The following is a 17,246-nucleotide window of genomic DNA, read 5'->3' on the forward strand; positions in this document are numbered from 1 at the left end:
TCCCTTCCCTTCCCTTCCCTTCCCTTCCCTTCCCTTCCCTTCCCTTCTCTCCTCTCCCCTCCCCTTCTTTTCCCTCCCTTTCCATTTTCTTTCTTCATGGTGATGGGTATAAACCCAACGCCTTCCCTGAGCCTGCTGGGCAAGTTCTCTGCCATATTCCCACCTCTCATATTTTTGAAATAGGGGTTGTGCTTTCCATGGCCCTTGCTGGGCCCGCAAGACCATGCCTTATGTCTCAATACTTGAGATAGAACTTTTAAAGATTTGTCTGTGTGGTTTATATGTGCATTAATTACCTCAATTAATTGGGGGCGTGTGTGTGACTCTAAATGCTATAACATCAACTAAGAGTTGGCTTGTTTTATTAACTCAGCACTTAGTTTTTGTGGATTTTTGCTTCCTGTGAAAATACACAAATGCAGAAAAGAGGGGGGAGGGTGGGACCGGGAGGGGAGGAGGGAGGAGCTTATGGGGGGATACAAAATTAATAAAAGTTAAAGAAAAAAAAAATCCAGATGCGATGCTGCTTGTCCTTATGTAAAGTAGGTATCATTTACAAATAAATATGTCTCTAATTAAAAAAAAAAAAGAAAGTACACAAATGAGAATGTTTCCCCAAATAGGCTCCTGTCAAAGTTATTTTTGCCTACTTTAAAAAGCATGTTAATTTCCAAAGCCTGCTATAAAAAAATTAAACAATTCCTTTGCCTTAGGGCTACTATTGCTATAATGAAGCACTGACCAAAAACAAGTTGGAGAAGAAAGAACTTGTTTCATCTTACAACTTATAGTCCATCCTATAGGAATGCCGGGGCAGGAACGGGTGCTGAAGGCATGAAGGGGTGCTGCTCACTGGCTTGCCTCCCCATGACTTGCTCAGCCTTCTTTTTGATTGCACCCAGGCCACCAGCCCAGGGGTGGCAGCACTCACAGTGATCTTGGCCCTCCCACTTTATTATCAATCAAGAAAACACAGCACAGTCCTGCCCGCAGGCCAGTCTGGCAAAGGAGTTCTCTCAGGGGAGGTTCCTTTTCCTAAGTGACTGTAGCTTGTTTCAAGTCAATGTAAAACTAGCCAGTTTTATTTGGTATGAATTACTTAGCCAAGTTTAAGAGGATAGCACTGTCCATAGTTTTCATATAGGCAACAAATGTACTCTGTGATGCTTACGAGGAAATAAGTTAATTGTTTTCAAAAATAAATTCTGATTGTTATCCATCAATACTGTGTTATCTTTGGTTTGGTTTCCTTTACCAATGGTTTTGTTTTGTTTAGTTCTGTTTTTCAGTCTGTGCAATCTAATTATATAGGTAGGTAGTCCATTTTGGGGAGCTGTGTTTGTTAAAATTTATTACCATAGGATCTAATTAGTTTAGCACCAATTGCAACAAAATGAGTTATGTGCCTCAGCATAGTTAAGTTGGACACTTAAGAGATTATTCAACACGTATTTACTATCTTAACCCTTGTCCAAACTCTGTTACACCTTAGTTTACTCAGCCAGTGCTTTCAAGGTTGACGTCTAGCATCATGAGGCAGTGTGCTGAAGCAAGCTACCATGTCGAATAGATTAGCCTAAGCAAAGAACCTCAGATTGTTTCATGACACTGGAGTCCAACACGGATAAAACTGGCTGTGATTCTTTATGGACTAAAATGCATTTGTGACAAGACAACATTTTGAAAATCAGATGCGCTCCCATTGTTGTTTTTACTGCTAAATGTCTTCTTTATCCCTCACAGGCAGTGAGTGGTTTTTGAAAATGGTATTGATCAATAATTCAACAACTTGAATAAAACAGATTTGTATGTCTGTTGTGGCTGCCTAGAAGTACATTGGCATGTAAAATTCAAATTGTAATTTAAACTTTCAGCATCTTGCTTGAATTCCCTTCCCCCCAACACACATTAGATTTCTTAAGACATTGAAAAAAATTATGTATTTTACAGGTGATAGTATTTATGAGTTCACACCAGGCATGGAAAAGATGACTTTGGCTAGTAAGAACCCATTAAGTATCTGCTTTGGGCTTAAGTGTTGGATGCCATCAGGACTACAGTGTAAATATAGACCATAACCTTACATGCAAGCAGAGTCTGTTTGGAAAGGCAATGTGTTTGTTATATATCTATCAAGAAAATATTTACATCCTAATAACTAACAAATAATTTGGTTCTTCAGGGGCTCTCTATGACCCAGGCTGGTCTTGACCTCACTGTAGAGCTGAGAATGACCTTGAATGCCTGATCTTCCTGCCCCTACCTCATAACTGCTAGATATGTACTGCAGGTATGTACCAATAGGCTGGTTATGTGCAGCCTGGGGATTGAATGCAGCCTGTGCATGCTAAGCAAGCAGTCTATCAACGTGAGCTACAGCCCCAGCCATAAAACAGGTTTTATGAGATTAAAAAAGCAAGGGATAAGTCACATTCAGTTTGAGCTTCACTTGAAAGTATGGAATGGGATTAGGACAAAGGAAATAAAATGGGCAAAAGTTTCAACAAGCAAATGTGCTTTGTTCATGCTACAGCAGGGAGACAGGAAGAAACACATTGCAAGTGAGAAATTGTAGCAATCAAGGTAACTCCTTCAGAGAACACAAGGACTCTTAAAGCCAATAGAAAGTCTTTATTCACTGGCCAGAGGTCTACCCAAGAAGCTTGCCCAAATCATGGAGCCATGAACACACGCACACAAATAAAAATAAAACATCGATGTTGACACTTCAATTAGCAAGAACAGTTAGCAATAAGAGGAACAACCAAAGCCAAACAGCAAGTTTAGTATACTTACGGACTTTCCAGAACTACAGACTATGATGGATTAGGTCTTTGTTCTTATGTTGGCAGGGGTTGGAATCTGTGTGCTGGGCTCTTTAGGCACAATAGTGTCTTGCTGCCTCTAGTATGGCATCAGCTATGCTAAGGTCCGGAGCCTGTTACAAAGCGAAGTCTCATAGGTAAATTAGTACAATACATTTTATAGTCTAAAATATTTTAAAAGCTTCTTCCTTTTTTATCAGCCTTTCATGGTAATAATATAATTCAAGAAATTGTGAAAACAGCCAAGAAAAGCCAAAAGTAAGGAGGGAAGGAAGGATGATGGAAAATAACGGTGGAAACTGATTCTTTTTAGAGTAAAGAAGCCAGGCACCCTGACTCACACATACACTGAGAGTAAGCCGGGTGAATCTGTGACATTGTTGCTTCTGTTGGTTTTCCCCAAGTATCACAAAATGAGGTAGTTTCGTCTCCTGGAATTCCAGACAAGACGGGAGATGCAGGCTGCATTGCCACAGGGACTCCACTCAGGGACAGGGGAAAGTGGGGAGCTAGGGAGCTGAGTCACATGAGATGGCAGAATGGGGACCTCATTTGGTAGGGGAGCAAACTAGGAAGCCAGGAAGTTGGCTGTGGTCTAGGTGCGATGCTACGGGGACCCAGGGCTGTGCCGCCCAGCTCTCCAGCTGTGTGTCGGCATCGCAAAATGCTGAGTGCTCAGGAGTCATGGGGCAAAGGGGAATGTACGGAGCTTCCCTTTGTGGTGGTCCAAGGTCTCAGCAAGAAAACCCAGACTCAGGAGCAGCAGAAAGCAGCAAAGTGAAGTGGTAGAAAGAGTTAGAGGGTTTGAATTTTTTTTTTTTTAATTTAGGAGCTGAAGTGATGACTCAGCAGCTAGAGCACTTGCTCTTCCAGAGGACCTAAGTTCAATTCTCCGCACTGACACAACCATCTGTAATGCCAGTCCCAGGGAATCCGATGTCCTCTTCTGGCCTCTGAGACCTCTGCATGCATGCAGGCAGAATGCCCATTATCACAAAATGCTTAAATAAACTTGAAATTACATTTACGTATTTCTTTTTAAAAAAAGATGTATTTATCTAGTAGTTATACAGCATTCTGCCTGCATGTATGCCTGAAGGCCAGAAAAGGGCACCAGATCTCATCACAGATGGTTGTGAGCCACCCTGTGGTTGCTGGGAACTGAACTCAGAACCTTTGGAAGAACAGCAAGTGCTCTCCACCTCTGAGCCATCTCTCCAGCCCCCATGTATGTGTTTATTGTGTGGACAGCTTTTGGGTGCCAGTTCTCTCCTTCCGCCATGTGGGCTCCTGGGATACAATTCAGCTCTTTAGATTTGGTAATGGATACCTTTACCTTATGAGCCATCTCACCAGCCTGGAAAGGCTTTGGCCTCTTTCAGATGTTAAAATTTGTGTTTAGGAAAAATTTTACCAACGTATTGGAGTACAGAGGCTCTGAGTAATGAGCAGACTAAAAATATCTCTTGTGGTGACTGGAAAATCAGTTGATTACCTGGACTCCTGGGAGATGGCAGGAAAAGGGTCAAATGACCTTTTCAAATGACCCAGCCCTGCCTTTGATATACCTCCCCTGCAAAGGCCCACTAGCCTGTCGCTGTCCACCAAGAGCAGAAGCAGCAGAGGACCTTCATCTGAGGCAGCTACCAATTTTGGACTCTCCAGCCTCCAAAATCATGAACACAAATCTACGTCCCTTATAAATCACTCAGCCTCATGTGTCCTGCTGTCGCACAGGAACGGAGCTGGGGCATGAGCAGAGCCAGGGCTCGAGCCCAGGCTGAACACAGGCAGAGGGAAAGCTCTGTGTTAACATAGAAGGTCCTATTTTGCACCCGTAATGAGGCAAAACATTTATTTTTCCCTCAATAGTTGCCTGATTAACTGAAATCACTTTGTTAAGTGATGCTTAATTAGGTGGCTTGGCTTTTAATGAAGGGTTCTTTAGTGATGAACTCGAAGAACACATGGGAATGGTGGGAGCGGAGAGTCTTAAAAGGCTAGAAAACAGCTTCAGCTTGGAAAAGAACTCAGGAGCAGGGATTTCCCAGAGCCTACTCAAGCGGGGAACGGACTCCACATAGCTCTTCTCTGGCCTCTGTATGTTCTCCCTTATGAGTGCAAACACCAAAGGTGGCGCTGATGGCGATGAGGATGGTGGCGGTGATGGTGGTAGTGTTGGTGAGACTTTGAAGGAACTTTAAGCATAAAACTTTTGTTTCAAAAGAATTATAAATTCAAGTGATTTCTCTGGCAGACATTTCTGTCATGTGTCTGGTCCCTTCCATCATTGCATTCCCCTGTTCCTAAGAGAAAAAAAACCACATTCTCATCTCATTTCGTTTGGAGACAAATTGAATAGTACGTAACACTTAAGCAAAGCAAGGTGTTCATTTATCCTGTAGCTGGCCTGGAAAATTGATATTAGCCAGAAAATAAGTATTAGAAGCAGTATGCAGCTGGCAGCGCATCTACCTTTCAGCATATCTCCGTCTGAAATTGGAGTCAAAAGAAAAATTTGCTCTTGAATTAATTGTGCAAAACATCACGTGGTGATAGTTGAAGATTCTTTAAAAGTGAAAAGAACATTGGCTCTTGGCAGAAACGTGGGGGTCGGTTCAATATCAGTTTACTTTATTAAGTTGCGATGGTTTAGTACCTAACCACTAAAGGGCTCAGTACGCTGGCCTGCTGCTTAGTTGATGACTATGACTGTAACTGGTGGGCAGATACAGACCTGAGGCACACAAGCTCCCCGTTCACTCCTTTACATCTGTTCCAGGTCAGAGAGTGGGGCTATGCAAGTTTCGTGTCTGCTGCTGGGTCAAAACTCCCCAACAAGAAGCAGAGAAGACAGAAAGCATTAAAAAGGTTTAGCTCACGATCCCAGGGTACAGTCCATGCTGGCAGGGAATTTGTCAAGGTAGCAGAAACTTAAAATGGAATCACGTCCACACTTAGGAGCAGAAACAAACGCATGCTGATGACTCCGCCTCCGTTCTCCACTCTAACACAACCCAAGACCCAAATCCAGCGAGAGATGCTGCCCCAGGGGCCTACGTCCTCCTGCTCCAATTAAAATAACCACTACAAGCTGCCATAGGTCTACAGGTCAGCCTGATCCATCTAGACAGTCGCTGGCCGAGACCCTGCCCAGGCCACTCTAGATTTTCAGGTTAATAATTAAAACTAACCTTCACAGTAGGTAATGAGGTTTGTGCAGGCTCTATTTTGAAACCAGGAAAAATAGGGTTCCAAAGTTTTAGGGGTCTTAGAATTTTAGAATTAAACTACGATGCTCATTTGCTTTGTTGGAATTATCAGTGTGTCCCATAGAACCTCTCTCTGAACAGTCCTGCTCTTCTTCACCATTTCTGCTCTCTCAGACCGGTATCTGTGCTCTCCCTTTCCAGATGGCCCAGCTTATTCCCGGGGATCTGAGAAGTCACCAGTAAATCTGCCTCCACTTCCCAGCATCTCCCTCCCACCCCTACCCCACCCAGTAACTTCTATGTGGACCTAGCTTTTCTTTGCTACCAGGACAGAGAGGAGCCTTCCTGGCGAAGCTGGAGTCCCATAGTTTCCATAGGCTTCAACGCCAGCCTTCCCTCTCCTGAGCTCCGGGCCCCTTTACCTTTCTTCTCTCCTCCTGACGCCTTTGCAACTTGCTGGGATGTAGCCCTCATCGCTGAAACATAAACTTCGCTGACTCTTTCTGCTGATTACCCTACCGCCTTCACTGCCAGGCTTCTTTTAAAAGGTTGTCTACTCTTGCTGTCCCCAAATCTTTATCTTTACTGCTTAACTCAGTGGCACTTGCGCTTTGAAAGGCTCTCAGCAGGATTTGCCTCTGGTCCTTTATTCCTTCCTGCAGTGATTGTGCCTCACAACATCACATTTCCCTGAGTTCCCTACCGCTCAGATTCCTTGAAGCTCCATCTTCCCCCTTTGAGCCTAGGCATGCCCTGCTCCAGCACCTGTGTAAGTACCTGGCTGGTCTGAGTCTGCATGCTGGCTGTTAGCGCTTGCCACATAAACAGTTACCTCATTGCTGCTTGAAACAGTGAGTGCATTCTTTTGACAGCCGTCCATTGTCTACTTTGTTACAAAATGGAATTGGGGTAAGTCTTCCAAACCAAGAACTGAGTCCTGCATAATATGTTGAACACCCTTCCGGAATTACCAGGTAATCTTTACAGCAAATGTGGGAATCAGATTTTATTCCTCTCTTCTATTTTGCATCCAAGAAAACAAACCCCTCCCAAGGCCAAAGTGTTAAGAAAGTAAAAGAGCCGGCTGGAGAGACGGCTCAGTGGTTAAGAGCACTGTTTGCTCTTCCAAAGGACCAGGGATCAATTCCCAGCACACACATGGCAGCTCACAACTGTCTGTAATCCCAATTCTAAGGGATCTGACAGCTTCACACTAATGCACATAAAAAAAAATTAAAAAAAAATAAAGTATTGGAGCTGGGATTCTATAACATTAAATTGGGCAGCTTTGACACTTCAGAGAGTAACAATTTTCTAGGGTGTGACTTACAGAATATTGGAAACAGTCTAGAACAAAGATAGTACCTTTCAAAACATCAATAAAAACAAATAGGGGACTGGAGAGATGGCTCAGAGGTTAAGAGAACTGGCTCCTCTTCCAAAGGTCCTGAGTTCAATTCCCAGCAACCATATGGTGGCACATAACCATCTATAAAGAGATCTGGTGCCCTCTTCTGGCAAGCAGGCGCACATGCAGGTATTCTGTGTAAATAATAAATAAATATTAAAAAAATAATAAAATAAAATAAAAACAAATAGTTTAACATCCATATTAAGAAAACTATCTAAAAAAGGCTGGAGAGATGGCTCCTTAAGAACACTGGCTGGTTTTATAGAGGGCAGGGTTTGGTTCCTAGCACCCGCATGCCAGCTCACAACCTTCTGTAACTTTAGTCCCAGCAGATCCAGCGTTCTCTTTTGGCCTCAGCAGCACCAGGCACACATGGGGAACACAGATATGTTGCAGCAAAATACCAACACACATAAAATTAATGATAATAACAATAGTTGAGCAAACATCCTTGCTGTAGGGGATTAGAGCTTCAAGATGGGAATTAAGGAAACACAACTCAGCTTCTAGCAGGATCTCTTCCATGCTTGGTTCAATCAGTGGGCACCAGACCCTCCTTGTTATGTCTAAGACATCCTCAGGTAAGACTTGGGAGTGTCTTTGTAACTCACAAGTACAGGCCTTCCCTCCCCTGCTCCATTTTTTTTTTTTTTTTTTTTTTCCTCTTCAAGACAGTAGCCCTAGCTGTGCTGGAACTTGGATCTGTAGGCCAGGTTGGTCTTGAACTCAGTGAGCTCTACCTGCCTCTGCAGATCTGTGCTGGGATCAAAGGCGTGTGCCACCACCAGCCTTTTTTCTTTGCTTGCTTTGTTCTTTGTTTAGGCTTCCTTTCTTTTTTTTTTTAATATTTTTTAAGACTTTATTTATTTATTATGTATACAATGTGTGTTTTGCATGTATACCTGCACACCAGAGAGCACCAGATTTCATTTTAGATGGTTGTGAGCCACCATGTGGTTGCTGGGAATTGAACTCATGACCTCATGAAAGCATGACCTCTGGAAGAGCAGCCAATGCTCTTAACCTCTGAGCCATCTCTCCAGTCCAAGCTTCCTTTCTTAAGACTCTCTTTTCCTGACTTCCTGGTCACTACCCCTTTCTTACCCTCTTGAGTCTCCCTCCATCTTTCTGGAAGACCTGTAGCCTAAGTCTGATTTTTTTTTTTTTTTTTACTGTAGAGCTGCCTAGGAAATGGTTCCCATTGCCAGTGGCTCCCGCTCCATCTACCCAGGGACGATGCCTGCATCTGCATTTCTGCTCTGTCTCTCCTCCCGTACGTCCAGACCCAGATGTGCAGCCCTGGTGAGTATCTCCACCTGGGTGTCACTCAGGCCACTCAGAGCTATTATCCCCACACCTCTAGAGATACTGTCCTCAGAAGGCACGTTCTGTGGAGGAAGACTGTGGGAAACAAAAACTCCCACTGGGTAGTCAGAAACTGGGGAAGCTTCAGGAAGCAGTTGATTTTACAACTTTACAAAGCCAGGGGTCACTGGGAACAGTGGGTGCTCTGATCAAGCAGAGAAAACAGTTTTGATAACAAAGGGCCCAGGGGCTGGAGAGATGGCTCGGCAGCTAAGAGCACTGCTTCCCCTTCCTGAGGACGCAGGTTCAATTCTCAGCACCCACAAGGAGGCTCGCGAAGGGTCTTTCCCCACTGGCAATCTATCAGGCCAGACCTATGTGTCACCTAGATCTACCTCTTTCGTTCACCTGAGTGTACACAAAGACGGTGCACGAATTCCTCTCTACATTTTACACCCTGTTTATTTTCAAGCTCACCAGGAACATGACCCTGTTTGCACACTGCAGTCAGCCTTAGTGGTCAGGTCGTTAAGGGCAATGGCCCATTGTTTCAGCTATCCCTCCCGGTCATTCTGTTCCAGATAGCAAGTGGAGTCAATGCTTGCCAGCAGGCAGCGCAAACAGTGCGTTAAGTGAACTGCTAGATAGATCGATAAAGCAGTAGCTAATAATCAGTGTTTGCACCTTATTCGACTTTGCTGAGGCAAGCTACACTCTCAGCAATTTTCTGCTCTCAACTTTTAGTTTGAGTGGGTGACTTGGCGGGGGGGGGGGGCAACTAGACAGCCAGCAGGGGCCCAGGGTTTTCTGTTTATCTGTAATTAGACACAAACCGACTCTCCCATCAAAATGGAGAGTCCCCAGTAAACACTAAGAGTGGCTATAGGTCGAGTCCCTTCTCACTGAACTTTAGCGGTTGATGTAATTGTGACCTAACCTTGATTTCCACACCTAACAAACGATGGCCATAAATCATGTTTTTACCTCGTCTCCCTACTGTCTCTTGAGTCTTTTCATGAGCAGAAGGGAGTGAACATCAGTCATGTGAGTGAGCATATGGCTGCCGTTACCGCCTCCACTCAGGCCGCAGCCAGTGCTCAGCGGCAGGAATGTAATCACTTCCTGAATGGATTCTCACCTCCAACTGCACTCCGCAGGCCTCTCTCTATTCAACATCAACATCATAATGCCTGTTTTCTTGAGATAAAGCTGCATGTAGCCCAGGCTGGCCTCAAATTAGCTATGTAACCAAGCTTTGAACTCTTCCTCCTCCTTTTCCTCTTCCTCCTTTCCCTCCTTCTCCTTTGGTTTATCGAGACAGGGTTTTCTCTGTGTAGCCCTGGCTGTCCAGAAATTCACACTGAAGACCAGGATGGTCTTGAACTCAAAGATCCACCGGCCTCTGCCTCTCAAATGCTGGGTTTAAAAGCATGCATTCACCACCACTGCCCAGCTGAACTCCGGATTCTTCTGATCTCACTTCCCGAATGCTGGGATGGTGAAGACGTGCCAGCTCCCCTGACCAACACAGCAATTCTTAATGCCAGGCAGTATTGTAATGGAGGTTTTTGTTTCCTTGTAAACTCAGTTATGTTATGTAAATATGTTTTTGTTTTAATCCCAGGTACGGGATCTCAGTTTGAGCTTTAGTTTGTCCACAGTTGGTAATTGCCTCCTGTGGGGCATGGTCTTTGCCAGCTGGTAAGAGCCTGCCTCCTGCAGCATGGGGAGGTGATCCAGGACTCCGAGGGACATAAATATGAGAGCCCAGAAAGAGAAAGCGTGGCAGTTTGCAGAGACGGATGGTATGATGGTTTGGACTCACAAGAGAGACACTTTGTGGTACAGAGGATTGGAGGAGATAGACAAGGAGACTGCTTGCTGGATTTGCCGTTGATGGAGATTGGTACAGCCCCAAAAGAGCCCAATGACCTAAACAGCCAGGAGAAGAAAAGGGGTCTGTGCCCCTCTCCCCACTAACCTTCTCTCTCCTAGCTAGGATTAAAGTTTGGTCGAAGGGGGGTGGAGGCTTATGAAATGAAATAGAGTTTAAAAATAGGCACAACACAGTATCATCTCTCTGCCTTCAAAGCAAAGTTCCTGCTTCTCAAAGGAGATTTGGCATTGGTGAGGAGGCCTCTCCCTTCCCATTCAGAATCATGCCTCAATGTTTTCTTTTTATAATTTTAATTTTAATTTATTAATTTTACATCCTAGTCATAGGCCCCTTCCTCCTCTCCTCCCGGCCCCATCCTCCTTCTCTGTTTCCTCTATCTCCTCTCCCCTAGTCCTCAGAGAAGGGGAGCCCCCTGCCCCCGCACTCACCCCAGCATATCAAGTTGCGTCAGGGGAAAGTGATGGAAAAGCAATGCCTCGCTGTTTTCAACGGTATGTTCTAAGCCCTAGTCAGAGCTCCTCACAGCTCATGAAGACACCAATTACTGTACACACTGCTGCCTGCCACCGAGGCTCTCTGCTTGGAAGTCACTCTCTCCAGAAGGGTTTCCTCAACTAAGTTCTTTACGTGCTTACGCAGACTTTGTATCGTACATCTCCAGGGAGTTTGTTTCATTTTTTAATACAAGGACCAGGGAATCAACTTGTAGAACCTTTGGCAAGAGACGATGGTCTTTTGAGACTAACCCGGAGTCCTCTCTGTGTGGTCCCATGCATCCTGCAAGCCATTTCACTCATCTTCTTTGCATTAGATTGTAAACTCTATGAAGGCATGGATTGTGTCTGATAACCTCTCTGTGTATGGTTAATCTCTATATTCTGGAGCTCTGGTATGCAGTTCATGCTCAGTGAATATTTGTGGAATGGGAAAAATGAATTTAGTCAGGATGTGAATGCATACACTACTTTTGAAATGAGAGGCCTTTCAGTTCAACGATGGGTGATTCAGTTTAGTTCTACAGGGTGATTATAAAAGCCCTTCTTAGCTAGGCATGATGGCGCGAGCCTTTAATCGCAGCACTCTAGGAGGCAGATGCAGGTGGATCTCTGTGAGTTTGAGGTCAGCCTGATCTACAAAGTGAGTCCAGGACAGCCATGGCTACACAGAGAAACTCAGTCTCGAAAACAAAAACAAAAACACACACACAAAAAGACACCTCTCCTTAAGAGTTGAGATTCGTCGGTTTCCAAAGCTGATAGAGGTATGTGATAACGCGCCTGGGTTGCTCTTTCTCTTGGGAATGTTTGGTGCCTGTCAGGCTGGCCCTTGTGATTCAGAATCCGATTGGTAGGATCATAGTACCCTCTGCCATCACACCTCTGGCAGAGCCCAAGAATCAGGAGGCGCACAGATTTCTCCTCCCGTGTAGTAACAAGTCGAGACGTACTAATAGGATCTCTAAGTCACTGGCTTACTGTGGCTGTCAGTCGGCACCGTCAACTTGACTGGCTTTCCACTTAGCTGGAAGGTGGCGAGGCACACCTCTGTAAAGGGTGCTTTCAGAGAGGGTTAAGTGACAGACAAGAACACCTTGAGTGTGAATGGACCATGTGCCGGTCGTGTGGAAGGCAGGCAGAGCGCTGGCTTTGCCCTTTGTCTGCCTCCTAGCCCTTGTGATGTGAGCAGCCCCCAGCACCTGCGCTGCTCACAGCCTTCCCTCCACGGCATTCTGAAAGCCTCCAAGCTGTGGGTCACAAGAATGCTTTCTCCCTCGTGTCATTTTTGCTGTTCGTTCTGTTGCAGACGCGGAATCAACCAGGGCGTTCACATTTGCAGAAGCGGGGTTGCTGACGCGAGTCAACATTCTAGGAGTTTTAGTCTTCATGTGCACGTATGTGTCCTCTCGAGTTTATATGCACCAAGTGCACGCGGTTGCCCGTGGAGACCAGAGGGAGTCAGAGTGGAGTTCCAGGTGGTTGTGAGCTGACCGACATGGATGCTGGGAACTGAAGCCAGGACCTCTGAAAGAGTGGTATGCCCGCTTCACGACTGGCCCATTGCTCCATCCCTGAATCAAGATCCTTCTATTTCTGTTTTGATAACTAAAGAACTAATGTTAGAATATCTGTTTGCTACATGAGTCAAAAAGGTAACACCAGAAAGAATGTAGCTGGACTATATCGTTCAGCAGGTTACCACAGAACAATCCTGAGAGGCCAATACAAGATTTGGATCACTTAGGAATTTTGTATGTCTGCATTGGGGGATTGTTCCTGCTAATTAAAATTCCTAGCGCACAGAAGGAGATAACAATTACATTAATTGAATAGCCATCATCATATGGTAAGAATTTACTCAAGATGTTACTATGAAGAGACTAAACCAAGTATTAACTGTTTCCCAATTAATGAACTTTTTAAGCGTCTAGAGGTTTTGCTGGCTTCTATACTTTCAGATGTTTTGTGTATTTGCCTAACAGAAGTTCTTTTTAACTCAGAATATTAAAGACAGGATTTTTTTTTAACTCTTCCTACTCTGTGTTCAAATTTCAGAGTCTTCATATTTCTTTCCTTGGATAAATCTGTTTAAGACTAGACAGCAAAATATTTTAAACCACTGTAGCAATGAACACTGGGTGCATTCTTGAACAGAAAGCAAACTTCCTGCCGTGCTGACATTTGATGTGACACTTATAAGACCTCCGGGCCTGGCTTGTGTCTTAGAGATCAAAGATGGATGGGCACAGATTCAGAATCAGATCTCATGTACAGTCGAAGGGCACATCTAGAATTTGGGACCAAGAGCTCAAAGAGAGAGATATGGTCAGGCTGAGGCATTCTAGGAAGTTCCATAATCCGCAGAGCCTGTAGGTAAGGAAGCTGCCAGAGTTCTGATACCGTCTTCCCACGACCAAGCCACACTGTTGTCCCGTGTTTCTGAAGAGCACCACATCTTTGCATTACTGCTCAGTTACCAAACCGACAATAGCGCCCACTGAGGCACTGGGGGTGGGGTACTTCCTGTGCCTTTGAGATTCTGAGAGGAAAGAAGGCCTTTCCCCCACCACATCTTACCAAACAGAAATAAGGCTTGGATGCTGAGTAGCCAAGGAAACCAAGACACCCCCATCCTAGCGAAGCTAGTGACCTTAAATTGTCACAAGGGACACTGAGTAGGATCTGGCGCCCACACCCCTGGGAGCCTGAAATGGCCTGAAAGTGAAGGAAAACTTCATGATTTCAGTGGGGAAATTCTTACATTGTTCGCTGACATCGCCGGGCAGAGTGGAGCCGGAAGACACCTTGCAGGAGGCTCCTGGAAGTCACAGCTAACTCAGAAGGTGAGGGGAAACGATGTCAGAACAGCTGGCTTAGAGGAGCCTCCTTGTGGCTGTAAGAGCATCGTATGTGATAGTTTGGCCTCTGGGTCCACCTGCTGGTGCACTTTTCTTTTGCTGCTGATCGCTATACATGGCGATGCGATGCTCCTACAGCATGGCCAGTTAGCAACACAGTTGAAGACATAAAGCCTAGGTGAGGCCGCTGGAAGAACAGACGAGAGAGTGGCTGATGGAGAAGGCAAGTCTTTGTGGAGCAGGATGTGAGCTAGGGAGCTCAGTGCTGTGCTGTCATTCCTGAGGAGACAGGAGAGCCCCCACCACTGCTCCCAAGCCTGGGTTTCTGTGCTTCTGAGGCAGGCTGCACAAGTGACACCATGATCATCAGGGGGCTTCGCTCCAGCACTACGTTAACGCCACCGCAGCCTTAACCTCTAGCACAGGTGTGTGCTAGAGCTGCAGCCCAGCAGGACCTGTGTTAGACTCATGTACCCCTGCCGTGTGTGTGTGTGTGTGTGTGTGTATGTGTGTGTGTGTGTGTGTGTTGTGCGTGCGCACTTGAGTGCGCACACATGCAACAATCAGATATGTGCTGACCTATATCTCTCTTCAGGGGTCACATCACAGAGGACAATCTGCCTGGGCGGGCTCGTTGTCACTGTTTGTGTCTCTTGTGCTGTTTGGTGGAGGTTTTGTGCCTAAGACTTCCACATGCTGTCCCATCAACCTGATTTAATCTCTATTTCCTAAATTTCTCATGCTTCCCTTCTCCAGCTTCAGGAACCAGCACATCCTCCTGTCAATTTAGGATGGCACTTTGCTCTTTTTCAGGCCTTACAACCTGGAGATACATCGGGATGATGTGGTGATTGGAAGTCAATCCCTGACAGACTGCATCAGTAACTTTCTGGAGGTTTTCTGCAGACAGATGCCCTTGACTGGCAATAAGTGAAACGGCCTATGATGACAGGTTAGAGATCCCTGGGGAGCCAGAGAACAGGACTGCTGTGACAGGCCAATTGCTGGGTTTACTCACCCCCATTCAGAAGGACAAGTGAGCCCTAAACAACTTCAGACGTTTAGCCGAGCTTGTTGTTGTTCATAGACAGAGTCCTACGTCAATCTGGCCAATGCACACATCTTAAGTAGAGAGCTCAGAGGTGCCTAAGGGATGTGGAGATCTGTAAGTATCACATCTCCAGCTCCTGATATGCTACATGTAAATGCAGTCTGTGAAGAAGCCAGAGTTAATTCCAGCTCAGGTGTCCGGAGGGTGGGATGGTGGTACCCGAGGTAGCAAGCCTCGCAGTCCCTGGAGGGCTTGTTAAAGCAGACTGCTGTCACCAGGTGATGGAGGATGCTGGCTCAGGGAGCGTGCTCACAATCAGGACCAGGATAACCAGGAGTTAAGACACTCATACATATAGTACAAACAGCCGTACAGTGTTGTGTTCCTGTGGTGCTGGCTGCTTGGGACAGAGGCAGAAAGATTGCCTGAGCCCAGGAGTTTGAGAGCAGCCTTGGCAATATAGTGAGACTCTGACTTAGGGGAAAGAAAGAAAGGAAGAAAGAAAAAAGAAAGAAAGAGAGAGAGGGAAAGAAAGAAAGAAAGGGAGAGAGAGAGAGGGAGAGAGGGAGAGAAAAAGAGGGAGGGAGGGAGGAAAAGAAGAAGGAAGGAAGGAAATACAATCATACAAAAGGAGGAAAGCCTATTAGCACAATTTCAATTACAATGAATTTAACATATACTTGGCCAATGAACTTTTAAAATTGGTCTTCCAATGTCCCGTCTAGTCTAGAACCCTTTAGTCCTACCGTTAGTGCTAGCAAAATGGTCAACACAGTATGGATGGTCTCAGTTTATTGCCTGTTCAATGCTTTTTTTTTTAATGACTTAATCCAGGCGGAGGCCCCAAAGTCAAGGATCAGCAAGTGTGTGAAGACTGGAGGTCTCCATGTGTCCTTTGGCAGCTGGAGAAAGGACACTGCAGAGCTACTCCGAGATCCGGGGTGGGGTGGGGGACAGGACGATGTACAGCCGAAGCTCATCGTTAGGCCAATTAGACATTTAAAAGGAATATGTGTGGTGAGTGACCTTGAACTGGTATGGTGGTACACCACTGTAATCCCGAGATTTGAGAGTCTGAGGCAGGTGGATTTCAAATTCCAGGCCAGCTACACAGTGTTCTGTGATGCTCTCTCTCTCTCTCTCTCTCTCTCTCTCTCTCTCTCTCTCTCTCACACACACACACACACACACACACACACACACACACACACACACACACCGTGCTCGCCTAGTGTAAACGCTACTACCAAATATGTGCTGTTTTGGTCTTATATTTAGTTCTATGACTTTAAAATGTTCAGTAAATCTTCTTATAATTACACATGGCTTTCCTGATTATATAAAGAGATTTCCAGGGTGACTGGCTTTTGATACCTCTATCTGATTCAACAAGCTGAAAAGCTCCATTTATGGAAGTTGATGCCATACCATCAGCCACGCAGCTGATAAACTGAAGAGCTGGGATTCAAACCCAGGCAGCCTGCCTCCTGAAGGGTGCCTAGCCCCTGCCTCTGGGTGTAGCCTTTCCAGTTTTCTGTCACCTAGAGATTCGATGAAGATGTCTATTTTTTTTTTTTTTTTAAGAGGTTGGCTTTCAGCCTGGGATAAAGCCGAGTTGTAGAATGCTTGCCTAGAATGCATGAAGCCCTGGACTCAATCCCCAGTGCAGAAAATAGAGACTGGCATTTGTCCAGCATTTTCTGGCTCCCAGATCTTACACTTGGCACTGGGTATAAACATCCAAGACTGAGGAGGGAAAAAGGTTAGGCACAGGGTGAGTCCAGTTCCCAGTGCCAGATAGATGATTAAGCCGCAAAGGGTTTATTGGTGTGTATGCCCAAAGTATAAGGGAAATAGATTATGCTTCATGTCCAACAGGACCTACAGAAGAGGCTATGGCATGCGATTTACCAGTAAAAAGTGAGGGAAAGCCTTGCCTTTCGGAAAATCAGGGGCAGGGAGGTAGCTCAGGGAAGGCCACCCACACAATGTGTGTGAAGCTTTGGTTCTCTCCTAGCCACAAGCAAGCAAACAATAACCAACACAACACATACACATATATAAGAAAACCAAAACAACCCATTCTACAAAGGATATACACGAGACCTGGCAGCAGCTGGGCACAACAGCCCCTGACTGCTACTGCTACAGTTTCAGCTACTGGTGAGGATTGTCGCCAAAACATTCAAA

The sequence above is a fragment of the Psammomys obesus genome, unplaced genomic scaffold (genome assembly GCF_907164565.1).
Source record: "Psammomys obesus unplaced genomic scaffold, mPsaObe1.curated_primary_1811, whole genome shotgun sequence".
In the NCBI taxonomy this organism is placed as follows: domain Eukaryota; kingdom Metazoa; phylum Chordata; class Mammalia; order Rodentia; family Muridae; genus Psammomys; species Psammomys obesus.